Below are 12,917 nucleotides of genomic sequence, written 5' to 3' on the forward strand. Positions count from 1 at the left end.
TCACATCACATAAATCAAAATCCAACCCAAGGTTTAAGTGAAAACAGAGCATTCAAAACAGGATGGGGTTCTAATCCCATAAAATGAATATTTGACCCTGGAAGCTAGCGATGCCCATCTTGATACCTGTCTTGTTAAATGCTGCTGCCTTCGTAGACTAAACTGACGTTCTCAAGTCTCTTGATATCCTCTAGCAATGCTTTTATCTTCCAGTTGTAAATCTTTAATCTCCACTATTTTGCTGAATGAAAAAAGTAGCTCCTGATTTTGATTTATCAACGCACATGCTGTTCCTGTTCCAGCACTGCCTCGCTTCCTTGCAAAAACACCGAAACAATTGTGACTATTTCTATAGGTGTGAGTATTATTTAGTACATTCATTCCTCTACTGTGATCCTCTTCCCAAGTATTGCTTAGGCTTCTTGCCTTACTAATTGTCTGCTCTACCTTTGCTTCAATTCCTTTAAAGCAACATTCATTTCTTTAGTATCTGATCATATGCAGCAACGAATGCTGATCATCTCGTATCTGCCAGGGCTAAGTCTGCTGTTCTTTGATGGAGGCTCTTTATTATCATCTTTAGTGATCCTAGTCAGTACAAAACATTCAATATCATGATTACCAATCCCATGTGTTCTTATGCCTACATTCGAACCAAACCATGTTGCCTTAGCAAACGAACAATGCAAAAAACAGAAGGGATTGACCAATTTGTTTAGGCTCATTGGAGTCATAAAATTTTTTAGACCAAATGGTTTGGCCATATGAATTCTTAAAATCATCTCTCAGTTATGGGCCAATTCTCTGCGGCCCAATTTAAAAGTTTTTGAGATGAAAGTAATAATGTACATAAATCATAACCTTGACCTTCTTATTTTTCCCCATTAAAAAATGGTTTAATGGTAAAAATTTCACTAAAAAACTAAAAAATCAATTATGACGTCAATGAAATTTGTATTCAATTATGTTGAGATGATAAACTGAAAATTTAAGTGTTGAAAAATTAATACTAAATTTATAATTATTAAATTGTTTAATAAATTAGTAAATATAAGTATTAAATATAATTATATTGTTTGATAAAAATAAATATTGAATTTTAAAATATTATTTATTTTTATTTTTAATTTTATTTATATAATATGATTATAAAATATATATAAATTGAAAATTTTTAATGATTTATCAAATATATGGGCACCTATTTTTTATAACATGACCAAGGGTAGAACCAGAACATTACATCTAACTAAAATTTCAAGTTGCCTAGAACTAGAACCAAAAGTGAAATATATATACATATGTGGCCATTTTACTAAAATAGTCTAAAAAATATTATATTTACAAAAATAATCCAGGTTTAAAAACTATCACTAAAATAACCTAAAATGAACAGTAAAATTGGGTTGTGACTTGTCAATGGCTAGAACCCACTCATATTTTGCACCCATGATTGCCTAATAATTGTGTCAGACTTAAAAAAAATTAATTTTTTGAGTTTTGACCTGTCAATGGCCAGAACCCATGTATTTTTTTTAAAAAAATTGTATAATACTGATATACGAAAAAGAAAAAAATAATTTTTTTTGGGTGCTGGCCTGTCAATGGCCGGCACCCAGTACAATTTAAAAAAAAAATTCGTGTCAGAATCAGATATCAATATATGGCACATCGCGAGAAAATAATATTTTTTTCGTATACTGATATTTGATTCTGACATGAAAAAAAAAAGAAAAAAAATTTTAAATTGTATTGGGTGCCGGCCATTGACAGGCCAGCACCCAAAAATATTTTATTATTATTTTTTTCGTATACTGATATCTGATTCTGACACGAAAAAAAAGAATTTTTTTTAAAATTGTACTAGGTGTCGGCCATTGACAGGCCAGCACCCAAATTTTTTTTTTCCTTTTTCGTATATCAGTATTATACAATTTTAAAAAAATTACATGGGTTCCGGCCATTGACAGGCCAAAACTCAAAAAATTAATTTTTTTAAGTCTCACACAATTATTAGGCAATCATGGGTACAAAATACGAGTGGGTTCCGGCCATTGACAGGCCACAACCCAATTTTACAGTTTATTTGAAGTTATTTTGGTGATTGTTTTTAAACCTGAATTATTTTTGTAAATATAATATTTTTTTGGACTATTTTAATAAAATGGCCTACATATGTATAGATATGAAAATATTATTATAAAAACAAAACCAAACAAAGCCCAAGCCCAACTGTTGGGCTCAGAGCAAAACTGTCCAGAAAAACACCGAAAAAGTAAAAGACAAAAAAGCAACAGAACAATAAAAGCAACCCAGCCTAATGAGCTGTCCTCCTCTAGAATCTTCTAACCTATACGAAACAACTATGTATGAATTTTAATTTAGTAAATTTATGCATATGAAATTTTGGTTGTAATTTAAATGTATATAAAATTTTAATTTTAATTTAATCAAGTATATTTAAAGAAAAAAATACAAAAATTATTTTTATCTGGGATAAATATAAATATTTTTGTATAACATATAAATATAAAATTATGCAATACCAACAGTTATGGTAATAATTTGTAAGAATTAGATTAAATAAAAAATTCATGAATATAAATATACATTAAAACAAAATTTATGTTTAATTTTAATATTTATCCCTAAATAAATTGTCGAAACCGTTTTTGAAAACAAAAATTTTGGTTATCGACTTAAAAAACAAAACTGGAGTCGCCACCGATCCTTTATTAAGGTGTGATCGGCCCACCTTAAAAAAATAATTTTAGTTTGCGAAATTTGAGAAAACAGGTTCGGGAGTCAGTTACGCACGAGGAAGGATTAGCACCCTCGTAACGCCCAAAATTGGTACCAAATTGATTTTTGTTGATGTCTTGGTGTCGAAAATTTGAAAAGATTTTAAAAGAAAACTCTTTATTTCATGAATAAAAAAGTAAGACATTCACATTTCAAAGAAATAAAACACCACACCCAGTGAATTAATGCACAATGTTTTTAAATCTCCAAAATACCCGGATATTGCCTTTTTTGCTTTTGAAAATTCTTATCTCGAAAAGAAAATGTCATGACCAGTAAGTTAGGACCCAACATTTTGAATTCCCAAGAATAAGTTTTTATTTAAAATTTGTGAATTTATTGCAAAATAAATACTTGGCTTTCTAAATTCATCGAAAAATAATCGCGATCCAGTAAGTTAGGACACAATCTTTCCCAAGAATCATGAATGCCAAATATTTTGGAAATTAGAAAAAAAATATGATGATTGTAATGCTTCGATAAAACCAAAATATATTTCCCAAAAGGGCATGTCAAAAGTTAACGCATAATATGAAATCAAAATTTAAATTTAAATCACACATGTACATGTATTTACAAAAAATATATATAAATATATAAAACAAAAATGTATAAGTATATAGGTGAAATATAAAGTAGGTGAAAGTTTGAAAATAAAAAGAAAATACTAGAAAACATATGTATACAAAATAAAAAGAGAATATATATAATATAATGTATATGAAAGCTAGAACAATAAACACTATAAAAATTTAACACGTATGAATGCTAGCATGTAAAAAAGCTAAAAATATTTAATATGCATGTGGAAAATGTAGGGTAATAAAAAGAAAAAAACATATGCACAGAATATAAATAGGTCGACATGTACTATAAAAACTGCATATATATGTTATAAAAGAGACAATGCGTGCATACTATCTGTAAAAAAAAAATGCATATATATATATTATAAAAAACCATGCGTATGAATGAATATAGAAATAATAATAGTAATAATGATGATAATAAATAATATAACAACAATAATAAATAATGGGAGAAAATAAATTTTTAAAAAAAAACAGCATATCGCAAAAAAAAGGACTAAATAGTTAAAAAAATTAAAATAACTAGAAATCAATGAAATTTAGGCAAAATAATGGGTCAAATCGCGACACGCGAGTTACATGGAGGGCCAAATCGGAAATAATCCGCCTCTCCAAAACGGTGTGCAGTGATATGGGCTGAATTGAACAACAGCAGAAACATTCGGGCCAAATTAAAAAATAAACAAAATTTGATTTGAAAACGATTTAGAAAATTGAAGGACCAAACGTGAAAATAGACCATTTAAGGTCAGGACGCACGGACCCTGCCTGCGGGCCGGGTCAACGCGCGGATCCTGCCCCTAAAACGGCGCCGTTTTGTTCCTTCTATTTAAATCAATTTTTCTCTTTTTTTTTACCTGCAGCAAACAAAAACTAAAAGAAAGGGAAAAAAAAAATAGAATAGACCCAAACTCTCTGCTAGGGTTTATTTTAAAAAGTCCCTTTTGTGCCGCCACTCAGCCACGCACCACGGCTCCGATTGCGACGGAGGTAGCACCGACTTGACGACTCCGGTGTGAGAGGTAAGTCCTTTCTTTTTTTGATTTTTGCTTATAAAATAAAATAAAAAGATCAAAAGAACAGAAAATATAGGAAAGAAAAAAAAACTGATTCACCTTCAAAAAAATGTTTTGTATTCTCTGTATTTTCTTTCTTTTCGTGTCTTTTACAGTCTAATCCTCCTTTTTACAGATTTTCCATGGCCTTTTATAGCCGAAAATAATAAAAATAAATTCTATTTTGCTTGCTATTATCTTCCTTTTTTGTTGCTGTTTTGTTTCTGTTTGTTGTGCAGGTGCGGAGGTCGTGGAAGAGGCATGCGATGTGGAGGCTTGCACGACGTGCGTGGAAAGTGACAACCGCTGGCACACACGCGCAGTGAGGACCCAATGATTGCGGCGCCACTGAAACTGCACTAGGGCTTCTCGATCATTCCTCTACTATTGATTTCAAGCTACTGTTTGGGCTCATTTAGTAATGGGCTGTTAATTATTTGTTTTTGTTTTAGCCAGGCCAAAATTGGCCTATTACATAAATAAACCTTAAACTTTGAAAAAATGAAAAATTTTAATAAATAATCATAAATTTGTTTTAAATTTTTGTTGAAACCCCAGCATAGAGCAGCATAAATTCATAAATTTTGTTTTAAATTTTAATTAGATAGAGTTTTGATGATTGATGATCATAATCTATTGGCTCCACCGTAATGTCAATCAATGTCAGGGGGCAGTCGCCATAAATTAAAACCCGTGTGCCATTCACGCAAATAAATAAAATGACTCTAAATTCAAACCCAAAAGGCAAAGAGACTCCGAAAAGAAACTAAACAGAGACTCGATGCAGCAAAATTCACGTTTCCTGCTCCTCTCGCTATCCCTCCTTTTCCTTCCATTCATTTTCTCTGACGCCAAAAAGGGCCCTATTATCGGAGGATGGACGCGGATCAAGGACATCAAGGACCCTCACGTGACGGAGATTGCGGAATTCGCCGTCAACGAGTATAACAGGCTGTCAAGCTCGAGTTTAGTTTTGCAGAAGGTGGTGAAAGGCGAAACCCAGGTGGTGGCTGGGATTAACTATCGGCTGGTTTTGAAGGCAAAGAATGGAAGCGTGGCTAAGAAATACCAGGCTGTGGTGTGGGAGAAGTCATGGCTGAATTTCAGAAATCTTACCTCCTTTACCCTCGTTAAGGGTTAGATTTTATTATCATGCTATAGATGTTCATGTATGTCATCTCGTCCTTTTATGTTCCGATGTTAAGGAGAATAAAGTCTTTTTAATACATATTTACATCGCTTAATTTAAGGTTATATGCTGAAATTTTTTTTGAGAAAATATCTTGCTTTTCAACAATTTTATTAATCTACGTTTTTTTTTGAAAAAAAAAATATGTCATGTAAAAATTATATGACAATAAAAACAATCTTGTAAGATGTATTTTTAGGGGAGAGAATAAAAACGCGTTTTACAGAGCGTATTTTTATTATCATATTAGTGAAATTTTTAAAATGATTTTTTTCTAGAATATTTATATAAATTAATTTATTTAGGTCACGATTTTCAAATTTGGTTAAATTATTACTTAACTTATACCTTAATTCTTAAATTTATTTTTAAAGACATTCTTTTGTCAAAGATGGTAATAAATTATTAATTTTTAGTTTAATTATAAAAAAAAAGTGGTATTAATGCCAATTTTTTTAATAAGATCAGATAAAATTAGTACTCTAGAGATTACTTAAGAAAAGCTAATTTAAAAATTAGAGTATAGTTTAGACACGAACTTACTTTTTCTTTTTTAATTTGAAATTTTGAAATTAAAATTATTAGCTTTTATCATATTCCATTGTAGGTGAATGAAATATATTCTAAAAAATATTTTAACAAATAATTGTTGGTAGAGTGATAATGAATTTTTTAATATTGTATTTGATTATTAAAATAATGTAGTTCAATTATTTTATTTAAAAATATATATAAAAATTTGAAAAAATAAAAATAGTCATTATCTTTTAAAATAAAAATATTTTAATAATTTTATAAATAAATTAATGTTATGTTGATTGGTGACATATTATATACAGTATAGATGGTTTTGCGTGCAGCAGCCCGCGACTTCTCCTTTGTTGCATGATTACAGCTTTCAGGTGTGCATGCATGAAATGGTCAGCTTTCACGATTTGAAAAATATGTAAAAATATAACTTATTTCAAATGTATAATGATGATTTAGTTTTTTTTTTCAATCCAATTGATATTTAGTTAATTTGTACAAATTAAAGAAAGTCTAATACCTACTATTTCTTGATTAAATTAGTCCATCTAGTATTAAATTGATCAATTTAGTCTTTATATTATTTAAAAAAAATCAAATAGAGTCAAATCATAATAATTCACGATTTGGGCCTCAAAGTATATTCATTTGGTCACTTTGGTACCTAAACTTTTTTTTACCTAATTCCTTTGTCATGGATTTTAGTCCAAAAATTGATTTGACGTTAAAAAATTTCAACCAATCAGAGAATGCCTGGGCTTTATATTTTCATAAAAATATTACTTAAATTATTTTTTATTTAAAAATATATATTTATTAAAATTAAATTGAATTAATAACTGTAGAAGCCCAAATTTGCCCGGGCCCATACCAAATAAACCTAGCCCAATACACCACAACTCAAAAATAGCCCAATACACTACAACCCAAATCAGAAAACAAAAACAGCCCAATAAGCCCAAAACTAACCCTAGCCTAGAAACCCAAATCAGAAAAGGAAAACAAATATTTAAAACCCTAGGTGTGCCGCACCTAGGGTCTTCTAACTTGCCAGCCGTCGTCGCCTCTTCTCTGCTGCCGCCACCTCTAGCAACCACCAACTCCGTCACCTACCCAATCAACATCAAATCACTCTGCAAACAAGGAGAAAACACGCAAACAAAAATAATAGAAAAAAATAGAAACTAATCGGCTATAAAAGCCGAGCAATACATTCTGTATTTTCTTCTTCTACTACAACGTTCTTAATACAAAGGAAGCAGATAAAAATTTGAGAAAAGGTTGATTCAAAAGTTCTTTGTTTCTCTGTTCATGCATATTTTTGTTTATTTCTATTTTTTTTGTTCTTATTTTGCTCTTCTAAACTAATAATAAAACGAAAACGGAAAAGAAAAGAGGCTAGTACCTGCTGGTTTCGAAAGCTGTTGCCGGAGACATTTTCCGGTATTGGAATCGGACCGAAAGGGTACAAAAGACCCCTCCTTTTTCGGCCTATCGGGTCTAGAAGATTTTTTTAGGGATATCGAGAACAGGTTTAAAAGTTTGAATTTTGGGTACCTCCGGCCATCGCCCGCGGCGGAACCGACGGCGGTTTCTCGCCGGATTCTGGTAACGCCCGGAGAAAGCAGAGAGGTGGGGGGAGGATTTCTCTGTGTTTTTTGAGATAAAACAGAAAATGAGTAAAAAAAAACTTTTTGCTTAAATAACCAATTCAAAATGGTGCCGTTTAGGCCCCCATGACCCGCGCGCGATTCGACCCACTCCAGGGGGATCCGCCTGTTTTCATGAAATGGGATATTTGTGCCCTTGGTCCCTCCCATCATTAATTTGTTTTGATTTAATTCTTCTGCTTGTTTGTATTTTTTTAATTTGACTCCGTGTTTTTACACCTATTTCATTTCGGTCCTGTATGAAACGGTGCGCTCTGATGGACTGGGATTAATTTCCCATAAAGTCCTTGCGTTTCTGCAGCGTGTTACAGTTTGCCTCTCTTTTAATTTTTTTTCTTTTATTTCAATTTGACCGTTTAACTTTTTTTGTTCCATTTTAGTCCTGTGAAGTGCTGCGTTTTGGGAGGTGGGGATATTTTTCCCTTTAGTCCTTCCTTGTTATTCACACACTCAATTCGATTCTTTCCTTTTAAATTATTTACAGATCTGCCCCCCCAAATTTCTGTTTTAAGACCAAATTAGTCCTTTTTTTTTATCTATTCACCCATTTTACTATAATTTAGACTTCAAAATTTATTTTAACTTCAATTTGACCCTTGGTCTGTTTAATTCCAAGTTTATTTTGTTTATTTATTCATTTTTGTTTTGTTTTATTTATTTATTTATTTATTCTTGCATTTACTTATTTCTTTATTTTCCTGGTATGTATAGTTTATCATATTGTTTATTTCTCTACTTACACTACATTATTATTGTTGTTTATTGCTATCATTCTTATTAATGTTTAATTCATTTTTATACCTCTAATATTAGAATAAACAATTAATATGGTTATTGTTATTATTGGATGATTATTGTTATAATTATGTCAATATTATTTTATGCTTTATGCTTTATTATTTATTTTTATATCTACTAATAAAGTTATTTCATGTTATATTATTATTGTACTTTGTATTGTATAAAATAAATGTTAGTCCTTATACCATATTTGCATAAATTAAATTTACATCTCATCAAATATTATGTTAATTCATACTCAAATAAATAAATAAAAATTTCAAAATAAAGCAACATGTGTTTAAAAATTCAAGAAAATCGTGCCCTAACTTACGGGGTTTCAATTTTCTCGAAAACTCGAATACACGAATCGTTTCAATCAAAACTTTTAAATATTATTGGGAATTTATAAAAGATTATGTTCTAACTTACAGGATATGATCTCTTTTAATAAAATCCGAAATAATTGAGCTTTTCCAAAAATAATTTTTTTGGGCATTTATTCTCACATCGGGAATTTTTGATATTGTGTCATAACTTACGGGACGTGATTTTTTTTCTCGAATAACGTGAAAATATGTCTTTCTCTCTAAACTTATACAAGTTTTTATACAAGGATCGTATCTTTTAAAATTTTTCAAATTTTTCATTTTCGACATTAAGACATAAACTAATCAAGTAGGTACCAATTTTGGGCGTTACGAGGGTGCTAATCCTTCTTCGTACGTAACCGACTTCCGAACCCATTTTTCTAAATTTCGTAGATCAAAATCGTTGTTTAAATAAATTAAATTATTTATCAAAAACAACTGTTTTTTTTAGGCGATCCGATCACACCTCATTAAAAAAGGATCGGTGGGGACTCCCATTTTCGTTTTCATTTTTAAAACCCAAGTCGACCCCGTTTTTAATCAAAAAATGGTATCAACAATAACAATTTTTAAACAAGCTTTCAGGTGTGCATGCATGAAATGGCCAGCTTTCACGATTTGAATAATATGTATGACATTTGAGGAGGATAACTCCTTTCTTTGCTGCCTGGAGACAATTCCCCAACTGTACTCTTTTTTTTTTTTTAACAAAAATTACAGAATTATTAATAAATTTCAAAAGTACGTGATTGTCTCTCTTAACAATGTTATCTTTAAAGTTTGAACTTGTATTATTGACTTTAAGAGGACAGTGCCATATCAAGTAATCCTTTACTTTGATTTCTGATAATTTAGTTGCTCCACTTTTTAAATTTAAAAATTCAGCTTCAATTGTTAACACGATTAATTTTTTTTTGTAATATTCAATTCTATTACAATATTATTTTTATTACATGTTTATTAGGTGAGTATTTTTTTATTTCAAAATATCACATCAACGAATCTAATAAACAAAAATTTAATACTGTTAACAATTAGATCTAAAATTTTAAAATAAAGAAATAGATAAATTAAATTCTTAAAAGTAAAAGTAAAAAAAACTAAATTGTAACTATATAAAAAACTTGAAGTATATTTTATATATATTTATATATATACTTATAAACAATTAAATTTAAATTTCTGACTGAGTTGGTGTCATCTTCGGTTGAGTCACCAATTCAATTAGAAAAATTACAAAAATATCATTCCGTAATTAAAATAAGTTATATTATTTGAGGATATTTTAGTCTTTTTATTTAATAAAAAAAGCATATAATGGGATTTGAGCCCAAACCAATTGCATTATTAAAATTTTAATTTACCACTCAACTAAAACTTTATTTTGATACTATCATACAATTATTTTATTATTTCCATCAATTGTATAGGACCTAAAACTACGTTGTTTTTGGTATCTAAAGGTCAAACCCAAAACGGCATTGTATAGGACCTATATAAATAAAAAAAATCAGAAAAAAAAATATTTCAGACTTTGTTTAAAAATAAATTATTTTCTGGTTTTTTTTTCCTGAAAGCCACCCCTATGTCCTTGATACTCCTTTTGAGCCTAGTTATTTCTTTTGTTCAAGTAAAGCTTAGTCTCCACATTGGGGGAGGGGAGTTTAAAAGAATAAACATTAATAAATAACTTTTGTCTTTTATGGGGCAAGTGTGACAGGGTGGTAAATGTGGATGATCCATTGATGAAAGCTTTTTTTTTTTTTTTTAAGAATGAACCTTAATCAAGAGTCATCCTCCACAGTGGGGGTAAAGAAGTTTTCTAGTTTGAACATATATTATGGGAGAACCAATAAAAGGAAAAAGAAAGAGGAAGAGGAAAAGGAAAAGGAAGAAAATAAGAACAAATGAAATAAAGGAGAATATGAAAATTAGAAAAGTGAATGAGGTGGAAAATTTCTTTTAGAAAATGACTCTTAGTTTGAACGTTTGAAAAAGTTTTTAAGCTTGATTATCCTCTTATAAGTTTAAACCAAAGTCTATGTGCCCTAAAAATTCATTGTGATCAACTATGGTTATTTGATGGTAAAAGTTCATCCTCAATATTGTTTACACTTACAGGAACATCATGAAGTCATTGAAGGAAAATGAAGTCTAGAATGAAAACCCAGAAATCAAGGATCCCAAGTGATCCAAAAAATGAAAGAAATAAAAGATAGAATGACTCTAGGAATAACAAGTGTCCTCATCGAAAAATGAATTATCTTATGACAACATAAGATTGGTAGCATCCACATCACAAATTGGGTCAGTTAGATCGAATGGATTGATCCCTTAGGACTTCCAAAATCGTCTCTTATAAAAAGTTTTTGAGACTGAAAATAATCATATACATAAATACTGAAAATAATCATATAGAAATTCTAATTATATATGCAATTTGATATATGAACTTTGATTCAGTGTAATTATATACATGCAATTTTTATATTAATTTATATTTATGCATAAAATTTTGATTTTAATTAAATTGTACACATATAAAGAAACAAATATATTAATTTATTTTCGTATATAAACGAAAAATAGTGCCATGTGTTGATAATGTTATTAGTGGTTTTGTGAAAATTAAATCAAATTAAAATCTCATATATATATATATATATAAATGTACAAAATCAAAGTTCATACATAACAATTTACATTGGACTGAAATTCATATATAATTTTGATATTTATCCGCTAGTTTTATGGCTCTTACAAAATACATGAAAAATCATTTAACAGAAATATTAATTAAAAATCATATGAAAGTAAGACGATACTTTGGTTGAAATGACAAAGTTAAAAATTTAGTAAGCATGTACCCAATATAAAATATGAAAAAGATAAAAACACGTTCGTATTAATCTTTATTATTTTAGAAATATCTCAATTGAGTTGGTATCTTATTGACGTATGGCATCAACTCAATCAGAAACTTAATATAAGTATAGATAAATACATCTGATGATAATACATTTTTAAAAAATTTAAAATTAAATTTACTTAATTTTAATATCACTGTGAATCCGATATTTACATTCATCTTTTGATTATTTCCAATTAAATTCACTTTTTCCTTTTAATTAAATTAAAAATATCTAACTTTGTTAAAACATCATTGAAATATAATACGGATAAATTTTGATATTATACATGAATTTTAATTTGATGCAATTATACATATGAAACTTTAATTGTGGTTCAAATTTATATATAAAACTTTAATCTTAAAATATTATCTTTTGAAAATAAATAATAATTTTACTCCTTCAGAGAAATCATTTTAGTAGCTTAAAATTAAAATTTAAATAGGTATAATCTTGTAAATTTAAAATAAGAAATAAATAAAATATTTAATTTATAGCTTTTTGATAAAAAAATTAAGAATTATCTAATATAGGTGATATGGTTTCATTTTATTTTTCCTTATTAAAGAAAACCAAAGAAACTCGGTGCCTAATTGTGAGTACCGTAGTTGGAGTTGAGGCGTTGGCTATGGTGATGATAGGAGGGGTGGTATTGGTAGTGGGGGTGTTGTTGGTCCCTTCATCCCAATCGTTACGGTTCGACATACAATCGGGCATTGGCCTCTGATTACCTTGACCATTGATTTTGATTGGAGGACAGGTGTTCAGTTTAAGGACTGGTTTAATGTTGCCAAGAAAGGCCATGTCTCTTCATTTATTCATGATATTAGGAAAAAAACAAAACTGGCACAAATATAAGCATGCGTGCTACATATATTTGTTCATACTTTTTATAATGCACCCAAGGCCTCGTGGCTGTTTTGTGAATAGCAGGCCATGAAAGTGGAGCTGGAGCAGCAGTTGTACCACACTATCTCCAAAATGAGGCCATTTTCTTAAAATAGTCTAAAAAATATTATA

The 12,917-nt window shown here is 29.4% G+C and overlaps 1 long non-coding RNA gene across 1 annotated transcript; it reads left to right on the top strand.

The window, feature by feature from the left end:
- The first annotated feature begins 3,554 nt into the window (after window positions 1-3,554).
- On the top strand, window positions 3,555-5,677 carry LOC107910083 (uncharacterized). Its single transcript, XR_005915028.1, has 2 exons — window positions 3,555-4,414; window positions 4,687-5,677. It is a non-coding gene; the product is annotated as an uncharacterized lncRNA (long non-coding RNA).
- The last annotated feature ends 7,240 nt before the right edge of the window (window positions 5,678-12,917 follow it).

This window comes from Gossypium hirsutum, chromosome D06, assembly GCF_007990345.1.
Source record: "Gossypium hirsutum isolate 1008001.06 chromosome D06, Gossypium_hirsutum_v2.1, whole genome shotgun sequence".
Taxonomy (NCBI): domain Eukaryota; kingdom Viridiplantae; phylum Streptophyta; class Magnoliopsida; order Malvales; family Malvaceae; genus Gossypium; species Gossypium hirsutum.